The sequence below is a fragment of the Cavia porcellus genome, unplaced genomic scaffold (genome assembly GCF_034190915.1).
Source record: "Cavia porcellus strain 051 isolate PalLab524CR breed Dunkin Hartley unplaced genomic scaffold, mCavPor4.1 scaffold_22, whole genome shotgun sequence".
NCBI lineage: Eukaryota > Metazoa > Chordata > Mammalia > Rodentia > Caviidae > Cavia > Cavia porcellus.
The window spans coordinates 5,228,619-5,244,298 of record NW_026947505.1 but is presented as its reverse complement, the minus strand read 5'-3'; the positions used below and the strand labels follow the sequence as shown (position 1 = coordinate 5,244,298).

At 43.6% G+C, this 15,680-nt stretch overlaps 1 long non-coding RNA gene across 2 annotated transcripts; it reads right to left on the bottom strand.

The window, feature by feature from the left end:
- Positions 1–687: 687 nt before the first annotated feature.
- On the bottom strand, positions 688–14,932 carry LOC134472211 (uncharacterized). Of its 2 annotated transcripts, XR_010042092.1 has the most exons (4): positions 14,096–14,932; positions 13,246–13,402; positions 6,469–6,958; positions 688–3,311 (listed from the first exon to the last, which is right to left on the bottom strand). It is a non-coding gene; the product is annotated as an uncharacterized LOC134472211 (long non-coding RNA). The 2 variants fall into 2 exon arrangements; XR_010042091.1 differs by lacking the exon at positions 688–3,311 and having other exon boundaries at positions 3,371–6,958; positions 14,096–14,649.
- Positions 14,933–15,680: the final 748 nt, after the last annotated feature.

Below are 15,680 nucleotides of genomic sequence, written 5' to 3'. Positions count from 1 at the left end.
AAATATATGAGATAAATATCATTTGAGTTTGTATGTAAGTGCTTTTTTTACAACTGTCTTACAGATGCTGACCTGATAACTACTGTTGTTGCAAACAAAATATTGCATTTTCCAGTTAAAAAATTAAATCTAGAAAAAAAAGAACATGTTAATTAACTTGCCAAATTCCTCTCTTAGATACCATAATTAAAATAGGTTCTTCCATAATACTGTACCTACACAATATGTGGGTAGTGTTGGACATCTGTTTTCTTATTTTTGTTCATGCTACTGTTTGTGATTCTAGAAGCACTCATAGTTTTAGTGTATTCATCATAGTTCTTCAAGGCAGCTTAGAAATATTTTGCAATGTTAAGCAATTCAGATTGCTTTTAATTTTCTATATATGTAGATCTACAACATCAGTTAATTATAATGCTGAATTTTCATGGGCAACTATTTTACATGAATGAAAAACTTGCAAGTAGTTTAGCTCTTATCAAACAATTAGGCTCGCTCTCTCTCTCTCTCTCTCTCTCTCTCTCTCTCTCTCTCTCTCCCCCTCTCTCTCTGTTTCTTTTTTTGGTATCAAGGATCGAACTCATGACCTTGGGCCTACCAGGCAAGTGAGCTAAATCCCCAGAACAATTAGGTTTTGATAAAATTACACAATTGAGAATTCAGCTTGATTTAACTGATTTATGATATTCATTAATTACAGCTTGTGAACTTACACATTGAGACAGACTTCATTAAAGGTAGAAAGGTTTTACATTTATTAAAGGTGCTCTGTAGAGCAAATTTAGGCCAAGCAAAAGCAGCAAAAGAAGTACACCATACTGCATGAAAGCAGATCACTGAGAAAGAACACAGTAGCCCCAAGCCCACTGGTGACTGTCCTTTTGTATCTTCCACTCTTCAAGCTGATGTCATTCAGATCTAGACTGCCCTGTTGAGACCTGCTCCAGTAACAGTGAGAAGAAATGAAGGCAGCCCCCACTGATTGGCTCCGAGCGCAGGGTTCTGGGGAGTGTCCTGGGCGTTAGTAATTGGCAGGTCATGCCTGCTTCCCCAGCCAGTTTTGCCATGCCCTAATCTCTTGTCTCAACATTATTTTTGGCTATCTCTTAGGAGAATTCAAAGTGTATCTCTAAGCCTGGCATGGTGGCTCACTCCTGTAATCCCTGCACTGGGGAGACTGAGGCAGGAGGATTGTTGTGAGTGTGAGATCAGCCTGAGCTACAAAGTGAGCTCAAGTCCAGGCTGAACTGCATAGTGAGACCCTGCCTTTAAAAAGACCAAAAAAAAAAAAAAAAAAAGTGTATCTTTAAAAATTTTAGAGAAAATGGATTATCTTTCTAAAATGGCAGATGAGGTGACAAAAGTGGGACTCCAATAAAGAAAAAAGAAATTTGAAGACTTGGATATCTAGAAAGGATCTGTATCTATAAAGCAATTTCTACTAGAGACCAATTTCTAAATACAGTATTGGTCCAGATACAATCTTATACTAAGAGAGATTTCAACAAATTGAACAGTATATTATTGTCACTTTCATTTCTATAATATTATGACACTGAAATTTTGAAAGAAACAAAAATAAGAATTACTCTAAGGATATTGCTGTAAGAGACCATGACAGTTCCATGATAATAACATGTCACATTTAGGTAGCTTGTAGTAGACTTTATGGTCATGACAGCTCTTTATACCTAGTTCCACTACAATAATTAAATGTTACATGAAAGTTGCATTGTTCATCCCAAATCTAGTATTGTTTTAAGGACCGTATTAACAATTCCCGTTACACCAAAAGGGTAGAGTTGACCCAAAATGCAACTCATTCAAACAAAGAACTATGACTCAGCCAATACTGTGCATCCAGACGTAACAGTTGATAGACTACAAACTTAATGAAAAGCTGAATCATAACAACATACTTATTAATTTGACTCAAGTAGAAGGCAGGAAAATATTTTACCCAGTAAGTATGTAATAATGCACAAAAGATGTGTTATTTTATTATTCATAAACACTGATGAGCCATGAACTAACTGGATATACTAACATGCCTAAAAATAATAATTCAACTTTCTTTCCTATTTTTCTAACACTCAATGATATAAGGGTCATCCCTGTGTTTCTCAGGCATGTACACACAGGTGTATGTCTAAAATGTTACACAGAGAGTTAGAGCCCTTCTAATTTAACAGAAGGAGGATGCTACATCTTTCAGGCACCCTTACCAGAGGCTCAGTGATCTGGGAGCATTTTCCAGAGGAGATTGGTTGTTGTGAGCTGACTGTGACACACTCGGCAGGTCTTTCCCCTTCTTATTGTTCTCATTCTGTGCTAGAAACTCTGGTAATCTGCTCTGTCTGCCTTTGCTTTTGTTTTTTACTGGAATACACTCGCCATGTGCTCTGCCTGACAGCCTTCCCTTTCCAGTTCAGGTTGGTGTCTGCTCCTAAGCAGCTGTTACTCTCATTAGCATGAGCGAGAACCCCCACTGCCCTTTGAATCCCACCTGCTGTCCTCATTCCCGGAGGGGAGTCATCACCTGCTGAACACTGGTCCCTTCCAAGAAAATGCAGATTCTGCAGGGTAAAGACCATGGCTTTTTCTTTTTTTGATGTGTGTTTCTAATATCTAGCTCACAGTCTTATGCATACAAGGTAGTCAGACATTTACAGAATGAATAAATACAGTAAACTTCTGACAAATTTAAGGCCACTAATATTCATATAGTATACTATTATACACAGCAGATTATAAAATATTAATATTAGAGTACTCAGTATAATCCTTTTATATCTTAGTGTGTCAGAAAGCTTTTGGAGGTCATTAATAATGAAATTAAAAATAATTATATGAATGTTTCTGCCAATGTGAATGATATACCTAAATTATGAGTCAAGTGGTAGTGGTAATTTTTTTCAGGCAATGGATTTAACCTTGATGGGAAGAGAGGGAAAGTCACACTGCAAATACATATGCAGAGCAATGAGAGGAATTCTTGTGGGACATTTTGCAATTGACTGCACTTCCCTTTTGCCCATGAATTAGTCAGTGCCTGTGAATAGAGTCAGATGGAGAACTGTGCTGACATCTTTCTCCTCGCCGGAAACGCGCAAGGCTCAGAGCTCACGGCAGGGTCCTGCAAAAATCTCTATCAAGGATCTGTACCACAAGGCCCAAGGGCCAGTGGAAACGAGGAAGTCTGTGCTGGAGGCTGGGAGATTGCGCTGAAAGCCAGGAGACGATGTGCAAGATGAAGTGTCCAAGATGAAGACGAGGACTGAAGTTCTCCCTGAGGAAGACAACAGCCCAAACTGCAAGAAACCAAATGTGCTATGTTTTTAAACCTGGATATAAATCTCCTAACTCCTCACTCATCCAACAGTTGGATAGGTTTTTTCCCAGATATTTTTGAAGTTTAGGAATATCTCCTCCCTCCTCTCCTCCCTCTCTCTGTCTCTCTGTATGTCTGTCTGGCTCTTCTTCCCATCTCTCACTCTTCCCAAAATCCTAGGTTATTTTTTCTTTTTACTGTTTCTTTTAACCAAAGTAGGATTTTGCAATCCAAATTATTATGTAACTTGTTTTTGTCACTTAAAAACATAATTTGAAACCTGGTAATGGTAGCACATCCTCATAATTCCAGCATCCTGGAGACCGAGGCAGGAGAATTGCTTATGTGGGGTCAAGGCTCGCCTGTCTCAAAGCACACACACACACACACACACACACACACTTTGAAGTTCTTGCTAGGTAGTTTTTCTAATGTTCTTTTCAGATTTTCAGACACATTTTCAATATGTAATGAGAAGTATTTAACCAAAAAAAGTGTGCTACATTCTTCCCAGTGGACATCTAGCAAAGATCTCTCTTGTTCTCCCAGGCATTCCTGGATGTGCTGGCCTGGTCTTGAAGCTCTTGATTATGAGGCTTTCATGGTGACATCACTTGGGAAGTCCAGGCTTATCCAGTTTATCCATGGACAGAAATTGCCCTGGGGATTTCAGCTCTACCCTATTTGGAAACTTCAGAAAATTATGTAGAAATTATATCAGGAAAACCTTTGATTTGAAAGATAATCAAGAGTCACTTATTAACTTTCCCATACATTTTGAAAAAGGAAAATGTTTACATATAAGCATCTACTTAACAGAATCTTGCCAAAGGGCTGAAAACATCATTTCTATTTAGTTTGGCAAAGGGTTAATCCACAATAAACAAACTACGAAGTTACTAAGTAAATATGAGATAGTCAAGTCTCCTTAGAATCTGTTTCCAGTATTTTCCTTTGGCTCAGGTGAGAAGGGACAGAGAGAGATTTGACTACTATCTTCAAGCTAACGACAGATAAGCCTGGGATCTAATACGCTAAGTACTTACTTAAACCTCTGTTTTCCACATGTCAGTGATGGTTACAGCCACACACAGTCACTCACTCGCTCCAGAGCTCAGCCCGGGGGCCCACAGACCTCTACTGGATCAGGTGAGGTTCGGGAGCCCCTCAAAATGAACCCTGATTTGGTCTTCTGTTTCTTTCCCTCTAAAGTGAGGGCATTGGACTAGATGATCTTTAAGTGCTTTCTAAAACTATAATTCAACCAATCTATGATATATCAGCTAAAGTTATAATCTTTGGTCAACTATATTTTAGGGCAAACTATGATGTATGTGTCTCTTCCAATCACTTGGAAATAGTAGCATGTGGTTCTTGATCCACAAGAAAAGGACCATGGAAAAAGAAGAGACTCTAGCACACAAAGGAAGAACATCCCCAAAGAGAATTTTGCCACACTCCACCTTCTCTGTTTTCCACATGGGAAGGATCCAAGAGGACAGAAGGAGTGAAGGCCAGCACAAGGGTGACTGTGCTTCCCAGCCCAAGGGCCCCAAACACTGGGAAGCCAGGGGTCGATTTTGCTGTGGGTGGTCTGCTGGCACGCTCAGTTATCTCACTCAAAGTCATAGCCAGACCTCCATCAAGTTGAAATAACAGACATGATAAAAACAGCAGCAAAGTTTATGGGAAGCAGTATTACTACCCCCGAGGGTGGGCCAGCCTGGAAAGTGTCAGCTAACCCTCTAATCTGGGGATTACTGGCTTTCTTCTCCATGGAGAAACACGTTTCTCTATCATCCAAGATACCCAGAAGCTCTCCTGCTGAGCACAGTTTCAGAGGACTGGGAGAGGCCATTGCTCCCTGGATGATCCCAGTTGTTTGACAGGGTAAAGCAGCTCAAATGCAGTCCTGGATGGACACCTCCTGAGGAGCAGTGTCTAGACAGAGTGCACCGCGGCAGTCTTGACTATGTGGTCTCCAAGGAGGCGGAATGTACTGTCTCATACTGATGAGGCAGGCAGCTATAGAGAACGCTCTGGGATGGTCCTCTCTCTTTGATTATAAATTAGTTCTTTAACTTGTTGAGTGTTTGGGTTTTTCCTTATAGTAGATCTTTCCAGTGAGATAGGTATGCTATTGGTAAACAATAAAATAATATAATCTCTAAGTTTACAAAGGTGCTAATGGGCTATATCACCAAACAAGTAACAAATCCCACTCGGTGGATATGGTAGAAAATATTCCCAAAGACCAGTTTGTGTGAACAAATTTATCTTTCTCTAATTTCTACACCTAGAATGTTCCTATTTCCTTTGATGACTGAAGTACTACATATTGTAATATGAATCACTAAGTGATAAAAGTTTGCAGAATTGTTGTCTGTGGATACAATGAAATTGGCATCATAAGTTTTAGAGATAAAAACACTTCACATTTTGGAAATCGGTTAATTAAAAAAGTATTTCTAAACTGGGAAAGAAAGAAAATCTTAATGTTTCTTTAAACACAGACACACCTTGGAGTGAGTTTTTCCAAACTGGGCTTCCCATAGTGTATTTGTTTTTGTTGTTGTTGTTTGTTTTGTTTTCTGAGAAGATGCTACAGGGGTGGCCCTCACGGCTGAATGAGCCATTGCTTCAAACAATCCTAATTTGAGATTTTACTTGAATACCATGCTATCAAAAAGAAGGAGAATGGGAAGGGGAAGGGGAAGGGAAAGAGGAAGAAAGAGAAGGAGCTAGAGAAAAAGGAAGAGGAGGGAGAGGAGGAGAGGAAAGAGGAAGAGGAATGGGGAGAAGGGGAAAAGCAGTAAGAAGAGACAGGAGAAGGAGGAGGAGAGCAGGGGAGGAGTGAGGGCCTTGGGAATCACTGCCTAGCCTTTTGTGTAACTAACCTCTTACACAGAGTGGAATGCACCAGTTTCAGAATCACAATGGCCATTAGCAACCCTATGTGTCAATATGGGGAAAATGCAGTTTTCTAGAACTTTGGCTCTGTACAGATGTTTGGGACACTGCTGAACTACAGCTCAGCCCAAACTTTTCTGATTTACTTAAATTGGCCTGTAAGAAAAATTAGAAATTAGAATGGAATTCAATCTCTGTCCAACAGAGGGCACTGGTACAAATATTACCTCAGCCTTGAGGACCGATAACTTTGGACAGTCATGAAGTTCAGAAGCTGGAAACGGGTGTAAATGTCATTGCCTTTGTTTGTCACTTGCCCAGAAGAATGTGAAGAGGCCCACTTTTTGTACATTCCAGCGATCTGGCCTCCATTATTTCCTGCCTGCTTTTCATCCATCAGCCATCCTAATACAACTTTCTTTTTGTGGGGGAGGTTGGAGTTCTCCCCGAGACCCAGGGTCCCAGCTTCTGGAAGTCGCCTGTCCCTGTAGATGTGTGAACCCTGCTGTGCCGGGCTCCCCTGGACTTCGGGGTGTGTGTGCGGTGTGGAGAAGAGCTGCGCTGAGTTCTGTACCGGGGACCAGGAGCTCCTCGCTGTTTACAGCTCTCGGGCTTTTGTTTGGTTCCGGAGGAAGCACTGAATTTCCAAACAGCTGGTAAGCACTGTCCGATGAGAAGCTGGCAACAGCTGGGCAGTGTGTGTTCAACTTACAAAATCTAGAACATGAAAGAGAAATTCAAAGAAAAATTTTCTAATACTAAAAGCATGCTTTAGGTTTATGTAAATACTGAATCTACTCTGAAGGCACCAAGGAAATCGCTATACTAAGAACCATTCCTTTTTGCCCGTGTGCAGGAAATGTGTTCTTTTGAAAGCAGAGCCAGTGGTGTTTGTGAAAACAGAACTCAATTAGGATTCCAAATACTTGGATTCCACATCTTTTTTCCTACAGTGGTTGACAGGTAGTTGAAACAGAGATTTAGTGGCCCACAAAGCCCAAAATATTTTTGCTTTTTTTTACACACACAAAAAAACCATATATCTCTGCTTTAGAGAGATTAAATGTGATTCTTTAGAATAAACATGACATCAAAAAATTATATTTATAGCCTTACTGAAAGATGATAAAACAACCAGAAAGAAAACAGAAACAAACACTGAGTTTACCAAGGAAGAAGCCAGCTATGGTTTTTACAGCCTGCTGAGCCTTGCTACGTACTCTGTGAACCGAATGAAATATGAAGAAGTGAAATGTCTTTAATTTTTACTATTTCTATTTCTTGAGTTTAATTACGTGCTTTTTAGGCTGGAGCTAACATTTTTAGGTAGAAGATTGGTCGCTGCCTCGCTCGGAAGCACGCAGTCAGCTTTCCCATAATTATTAGCTGCCCCATAAACGCGGCCATCCTGGGCTCTGTCCTTGCCGTTCCCATCTACAACCCGAGCAGGAAGAAAAGTTCTGAGAAGGCGTTACGATGCGTCACTGCGCGGTCATTAGAGTCCAAACGCTCTTCCTTGATTCGTCTGAATACATGAACTTAGTTATCGACCTCCGTTATCTGCCTCTAGACCGAGTTTCGAGGCCTATCAGAAACTGTATACACTGGCGCACACAGCATGACTCATATATCATATATGTCATGACTCACTCCCTCCTTTTTGGCACTGGGAATCGAACTCAGGACCTTGCGCTTGTCAGGCAGGTGCTGTGCCACTGAGCTATATCCCTGGCACCATGCCTTATTTTTCTAAATAACAAATCTCTCATGGCAAGCCAACATCTCTGTAGTTCTTGTGGTTTTTCCTCAGCCTCACTGGCTGGACCCTGGAGATCCCAGTCTAAAACAGGACAAATGAGGCGGCGGACCCCATTTCCAGTCCCCGTTAATAAGAAATCAGAGGTTCCCCACAGGCAGGGGTTCTCCTCACCGATTAGAGCTGCATCTCCGGGCGCCACCTAGTGGCCGGCAGGTCGGCCTGGCGCAGGGCTGCCCCTAAAGGACGGCGAGAAGGCAGCAGCTGTCGTTTGTATCCCCACCCCTCCCCCACCCCGCCCCATACAACAGCGCGCATGCTCAGAGCTGGGCTTTTAGCAAGGACTGGCTCTTGATGCTTCTAACTCCACCGGTGCATCTACAGGTGAATTCATAATTTGATGCATTAACGGAAGGCGGTGAAACATAGCAGGAAGTACCCAGGTGAAGAGAATGGGTCACAGGGGACTGCGCCTTGCTCTTGGGGACTATTCCCTAGCTTTTCCCCCTCTCTCTGCTTCCTGGCTGCCACAAGATGAGCAACTTTCTTCGGCCACACGCTCCCACCTTATGATCTTTCTGCATTCCACAGGCCTTTAAGCAACAGAGCCAGCTGACTATGGCTGAAACCACAAGAGAGCGGTTGAGTCTTTTTGCCTTTAAGTTGCTTTTCCGCAGGTATTTTGTCACAGCGATGAAAGCTAACGCAGCAATTAAAAACTCACCGGCTCACTGGGGGACTTAATGGCTAAAAAGCCTTTTCCTAATCTCTAAAAACAATTGGCTTGGGACTGAGTTCAAGGGTTTAAGAGAATGGCCCTTCTCCCTCTCGATCTTTGGCAATGAAGCAAAGAGAAAGGTCAGAACTGCGCAGAATTAATGTGGGGGCCCTTGTGCTCTGATTCCTGATGGAGAACCTGGATGAAATCAACTTTCCTCCTTTGCCAACTTTCCTCTCTTTTTGGTGAACTAAGAATCATTTACTGATAGTGATGAGGACACATTAGCATGGAAATGTTACTCACACTTGCAGTGAGCAACACACTAAAAATAGGAACAGAAAGGAGTACCCCCCCTCAAAGGCATTCCAGGATTTTGAACCCTGGGGTACAAGTTCATTCTTTGGTTGTCATAACCCCGAGGGACTCTCCAGTTATCTCATGGAATTCAATTGTGGTGACTGCTTTCAGATCCATGGGGAGATGGCTGAGGATCAAAAATCTCCCATGATGTAATAAAGACCTTTTGGATGAGGGTACATTTAAGGGTTCAGTCTGCCTCTTCAAGATTGGAGTAGTCAGAAAAGCAGAGAGTGCACTGAGGATTTTAGGGTTCCACATTGCACTGTCGCTGAGTCTCTGAGACTTGTTTACTATAATCATAGTCTCCCTTGAGACTGGTTGCCATGGTTACATATGGTTTGAGCAGTTCCCCAAATGCTAATGTGCTGCACACTTGAGACCAAATGTGGGGACATGGAGAGGTGAAGGGTCTTTAAAAGATGGGTCCCTGTGGGAGTAAAGAGGTTTCTCTTCATCACCCTAGGATGCTGAGGCAGGAAGATCACCACCACAAGTTCAAGGCTACCTAAAGATATAGTTCTCCAGAGACCTAGGTTAGTTCCTAGAGAGCAAGTTGTTATAAAGACAGTGAACCTGATCCCTGCTGATTTCCTGTCTCACCACGTTTCTCTTCTGCACAGGACTTTTTCCCTTCTGGCTTCTCCACCATGTTGTGACAGGACCAAAAGAAGCCCTCATCAGAAGACAAACAGATGGGACTGCTTGATCTTGGCTCTTCAGTCATCAAAACTGTAAGCCAAATAAACTTCTCTTCCTTATACATTAACCTGTCCTGGATAATTTGTTATAGTAATGGAAAGTGGACTAACACAGTATGGATTGTGTTCCACAATTCCCTAATAGTACAACACCCTTATCACTAGGCTACTCAGCAGAGGTTGTTGTTATGTGCCAGAACTCTACTGGGAGTAAACAGTGCATCTCAGGAATCTTAAAAATCACCAGTTCTCACCTTGGGCTGTTTAGATGGTTAATTTTAATAGCAAAAAAGTAGTTTTAATAAAATCATAGGGTATTAATTGAAGCATAATGGTTGAGCATGATGGTATACTCCTGTAATCTCAGCATTTGGGAGGCTGAGGCAGGAGGATGATGAGTCCAAGGCTAGCCTGGGCACATAATGAGTTAGAAGACAGCCTGAACTACAAGCAAAACCCTGCCTCAAACAAAACAAAACAAACACTAAAAAAACCCTATAATAGTTCTTTGTATGTATATGACATTTCCTCTAAGAACCTTGAAATGCAGGCATAAAAATTTGAACAACAGGTACCTTTCTGCCTGTCTTAAATAATTCCTGAATTTTTGCTTAGTAACTTTCTTTGAATGTCTGAGTTTCAAATCTGAGCCCAGTTCTGGAAGGGTTACAGATCCCAATGGTGGATATTTAGTCTGCAGCGGTGGTTCTGGGTCAGACCCTGAGATCTGAGCCCTCTGCAGGTGATTCTGATTTGCAGCCGGGGCTGAGACCTGCGGAGGTATGTGACCAGCACACAGCTCAGAACCCCTGGCACAAGGTGACCTTCGAGTGGCCAAAAGGACCAGCCAGTTTCCAGGAAATTCTGCAGAGGCGATGGAAGTCAGACACAGATGTTATCGGCAGAGACACTGAGTTCACACTGCACCTATGGATGTGGCTTCTGAATTTCCATGTCTTGTACCTTTCCGGTTCTCTATATGTAGATCTGAGTTTTGGACCTAAGTCTAGACACTTTCTGTGTTTTGTTTCATATTTTTTGTTGCCTCTAATGGTATTATTAGCAGTTTTAAAGAAAACAACAGTGGAACACTAACTAAGTGCTGAGTATAGGGTTAGTGGCTCTGTTTTGTTGAAGACTAGATGTTCTTCCTGAGATCTAGCCCCTCCTTAAACTTCTCTGTAAACAGCCTCTTCTGGCGCTTGTGGAGGTAGACCAGCTGCAGCGGTTGGTATCAGTAGGGGGCTCCACCTGGCCTAGCTTGCTGACTCTTCCTTCCACTTCTTCACCCTCCTCCTCTTCCCTCCACAATCTCAACAGCTGCGCTGGATGGAGCAGAGTAAAATGCATTTCTTTCTAATCTATTATTGTATTGGGTCTCCATAGCAATCTTATAGAAAAGACCACAATGCCATCCCTATGGTATAGGTGAGAAACTGAGGATTAGACAGAGAAAACAGAGGATTAGATCCTTCACTCCTCTCAGTCAGAACAACTTTTGTGGCCTCATCCTACTAGACCAGTCTAGATTCTCTACTTACATCTTCCTTATTCTCATGAGTATGGGCTTTTTATCACAACTCACAGCTGTGATTTGTGCACCATATAAATCTCTTGTGATAGTTGCAAAAGAACAGAGGATCTCAGTGGAGCTCTCCACCCAGGCTGCCCAAGCCAGCGTGCTGGAGCGCAGTACCCCAGCCTCAACTGGACAGCTTCCCCTTTTGTGGTAAGGGTGTCATGGACCCTTGATCACTATCAGGCCCAGACCAGTAGTCACTGATCCTGCCTCTGCAGTCAACCCATCAACCAAGGCAATGAGCTGGACCAGATGAACTCGCTCTATGAACCAGATGCTGTCACCCCGAAATCACTGTGTCTCCCCAGAATTGCCATATCCTTGTGTCATGACCAACCTTTTAATACACTGCCCTAGAGTTTTGTCTAGTGCCATCACGAGCCTTGCTGATCTGCAGTCTGCAGTGTCTACTCCATGGGTAATGTACTTCCATTCTGTCTCTTTCTTTCTGATACCTCCATATTGCCCATGAGTACACACAAATCGTACCAAGGAAAACCTCTTTCTCTGTTTTCCCCCTGAAGTGCCTCAGCCGTGGAGGCCACAGTCCCTTTGATCAGCTCCATTTGACCAGCAACCTCTTTTGCAAAAATCCCCAACAAATCGTGGGCTTCCACTGACTTGCCTTTCTTTCTCCCTGAGCGGCTTCTCTGCAGAGATGTGGTACAGGACATTCTGCTTCCTCTCTGCAATCTGTCAGGATGACATCACTTGCCCAGGGCAGTGTCAAATCGCTTCCTTGTTCTTGCTCAAATAAAACTTAAAACCCCCCTTGTAATTTCCCTTCATATTTTCCTAATATTGAGTTTTGCATCCTTTTCAAGTCTCAACTTATTCTAGATAGTAACCCTTTCTGACACTTTAAGCTCATAATTGTCTGGTAAGTGAAGGTTTGGCCCACAACTGTGAATACACAAGTCAGTTAAAAATTCCAGCCTCAAGAGGAAATATGCTATCTCTCCAATCTCTCTGCTTTTATGAACAGGTCGACCACCTCCAAACTACGTTCGGAATTTGAAGTCACTCTTCTCAGAGGTTGGCAAACATTCAAGTACTATCTTCCTTTGTGTTATGTGACAAGACCCAGCCCCCACCCAGTCCTTTCGGAAGCTAGACAGTGGTCAGGGCCTTGAGTCACCCCGTATATTCTGATTTTGAGTTGATTCCCAGATAAGCTGTGGAACACAATGGGTCCATCCTCTTCCAGGGTCTAACTGGAAGAGCCACACCATGTCTTTCTGAGTGATGTAATGGAAAGGAATCACTGGCACAGCTAACAATACTGGCTTTACCTTCCAGGAGTCTAGATCAGGAACGAGAAATGCTGTGGTAGGTGACTGTGGCATGTCAAAGACTCAGAAAAAGTGTACTTTCTGGACCAGGAGAAGTTTGTTGCAGAAAATCATATTATAACCACCATGTTTCTTGACTCCACTCCCCCCTTGTCATCAGCCAAATCCAAAGATTTGGGGACAGTGGGTCACTTGCTGTTCACTTTAGAGATCAAATCATGGAAAAGTCTGCAATCCAAGAGAAGACCACACACAAACTGGGAACTGGAAGGACAAAGCATCAGACTGTGTCTATAGAAAGCAGCTTCTGCTCTCCACAGACAAGTCAGAGGCCACGGTGTGAGAGGCCTCTCCAAGGCAACACACGTCAGTTTTAAGCCACTTGCTCATCTGTCATGGTTACCCACAGAATTTCCTCTCTCTCTGTCTCTCAGACACACACACACACACACACACACACACACACACACACAGCTCAGCATCAAGGGGCCCTGGCTTTGAACCCTCCTTCCATTCTGTTGTTGCAGGGTAACCTCAAGCAACTCAGTCAACTGCTGTTTGCTCCTTTCCCCATCTGTAAACCTAGATTACCACCTACCTGGGGGGCTCCTAGGTAGCTTTATATCATATGGTGTGATAGGCTGGCAGGCAGGCGGCACAGAGACAGAGAAGGAACTGCAGAGAGTGTGATGCGCGGAAGGCCCCCGAGCTCTGGTGCCTGGTCACTTAGCTTGTCCCATTCCCGGACATCTGTGCTGTGGGACATTTCAGGAAACAAAGTGAGTCAGGAGAGTCTGTCTAGGACTGAATTTAGCACAGGCATTAATGGTTACTAACTTGTAAATGTGTTTTTTTTCTTTAAAAGATTATCAAAGTACAGCACACACCACTGCGAGTGCATGCAAGGAGAAAGTGCTGTTACTGGAGCAGCTGAGGGAACACAGAGGGACCCAGGGAGAGTGGCAGACTGGGGCCCAGGAGACGGCCAGGAAGAAGCCTGGGAGGAAGAGGGGCCTTCGGTGTCTGGGAGTCTGGGCCACACTGCTGAATAGCTGTGGCCTCTTGAACTTAGTGGTGGCGTCTGGAGAATGGGTGGCATCTGGAGAATGGGTGGCGTCCGGAGAATGAAGAGCCACCTTCCAGGGAGAGCTGCTCTGCGGCTCAGAGTTAGTGTCGGGAGCGCTTTGTGTTACTGAATGAGGCCTGCTTTGTCCATGGCGCAGTAAGCTATCCACTGAGACGGGTTTCTCTTAAAAGAGGAGTTAGTGCAGCTCACAGGGCTTTCCCAGCACGTTCAAGGCCTGGGTTCAATTCCCCACTAATCAAAACAAAAAGAAAAATAACAACATCGAAAAAAACTTTACTCACTAGCTATTAACCCCAAAAATCTCAAACCCTTCTCCCAGAAGGTTAGGGGTATTTATGGGATTAAGAACAAGGTGGCTTACCATTTGAGGCATGGTGTAATCTCGTGGTCTTCCTGTCTTCTGCTGGATGCCACCCGGCCTGCAGCCTCGGAGTCCTCTGACTGAAAGCTGTGTGTGTCCTTTAGGGACCTGGCTCCCCACGTTCATGCTCGGTTTAATCCAGTGGGCCCTGGGAACGGATGCTGTGTCGCCTCTGAGCATGGCGGTGGCCCTCAGTCCTCATCCTGCTGTCACACAGTCCACTTTCTTTAATTCACAGAGAGAAAAACATTGCATGCTAGAACTTTCTTAGCTTGGAAATTTTCATTTTCTTCTACTTGTTTTTCTGTGGTAATCGGAATGCGTGCTTCTAGCTGCCGGCATCAGTAGGCGAGAGAAAGGAATGAACAGCAGCGAATAAATATTAATGGCTTGGCTTCGCATTTGGCTTCTCTCATGGCTCACGGACCGCTAGCTGGGATTTTGGTTCCGCACACCCATCGGGTAGGTGATTGCTTTCTTTAAAGGTGTCGCTCGCTAGTTGTTGGTGATGGAATGAATCAGATCTGAAACTGATTTTTTTCATCACGAACCAATTAAGGAAAGTGCTGAGCTCCCAAACACACGCACCAGACTTCTATTTAGAGTTTTCCCAATTTTATTGCTTTACCCCCTGGTCTTTAAAGTTCATTTTTACATTTTTTAAAAACCATTCATCTTCCTAGACGTCTGCTCTCCTCGCTTTCGTCTGCACGACTCCTGCCAGCCTTCAGGATCAGTAACCCTGCACAAGACTAAAGCTAAACATCAGGACGAGTCTCTCCTTCCTCTAACTGAGACCTTTTACTATTTTTGCAAGCACCTGCTCCTCAATTAAATACTTAAATACTCACCATCTGTGTCTCTGTTTTGAGACAGGGTGTGTTGTTCAGGCTGGCCTTGAATTTGAGGTGATCCACCTGCTTCAGCCTAAGGGGAGGGGATTCCCAAGCAAACCTGAGACTGGACTGGATGTTGATGCACACAAGAAAGACACAGGGGTGACTTTCAGGGAAACATTTTGGTGATCAGAAGTAGAGTAACAGGACGAACTCCAGTGGTGACAGTTTTGAGATGGGTTCTCAGGTGTGGGATGGCAGTCAAATGTCCAGGTTCACACCTGTCATCCCAGCCCTCTCAAAGGCCAAGCTCTAGCCCAGCCTGGGCAACTCAGTGACTTAGTGAGGCCCAGTCTCCAAATTTTAAAAAACACTGAAAAAATAGTATTAAAAGGTCTGGGATATCAAATGTAAAATACATGAAAAAGATTTCATGGAGAAGACCAGATCCTGTCCTGGGCAAAAAGAGGTAAAATCAGCAACCTGGGTGGTGGGAGAGGAGGCTGAGCCAGGGCCACGTGGCCTGAAGCCACAATCTTTCCCAGCGTGGAACCCCCGCCCCCCCCCGGGGGACCTTCTTGTCCCACCGAGGCACAGCAGCTGAAGAGAAGAAGGCTGGAGCTAAAAGTGGACTGAAAGGAAAACCTTTGTTTTTCCTCACATGTTTTTATTTTGTATTAGTCCATGTTTATAGTACATAATGGTTTTCTTCCTCATGGGGAAGTTGGAACACACACATAACCTATCTC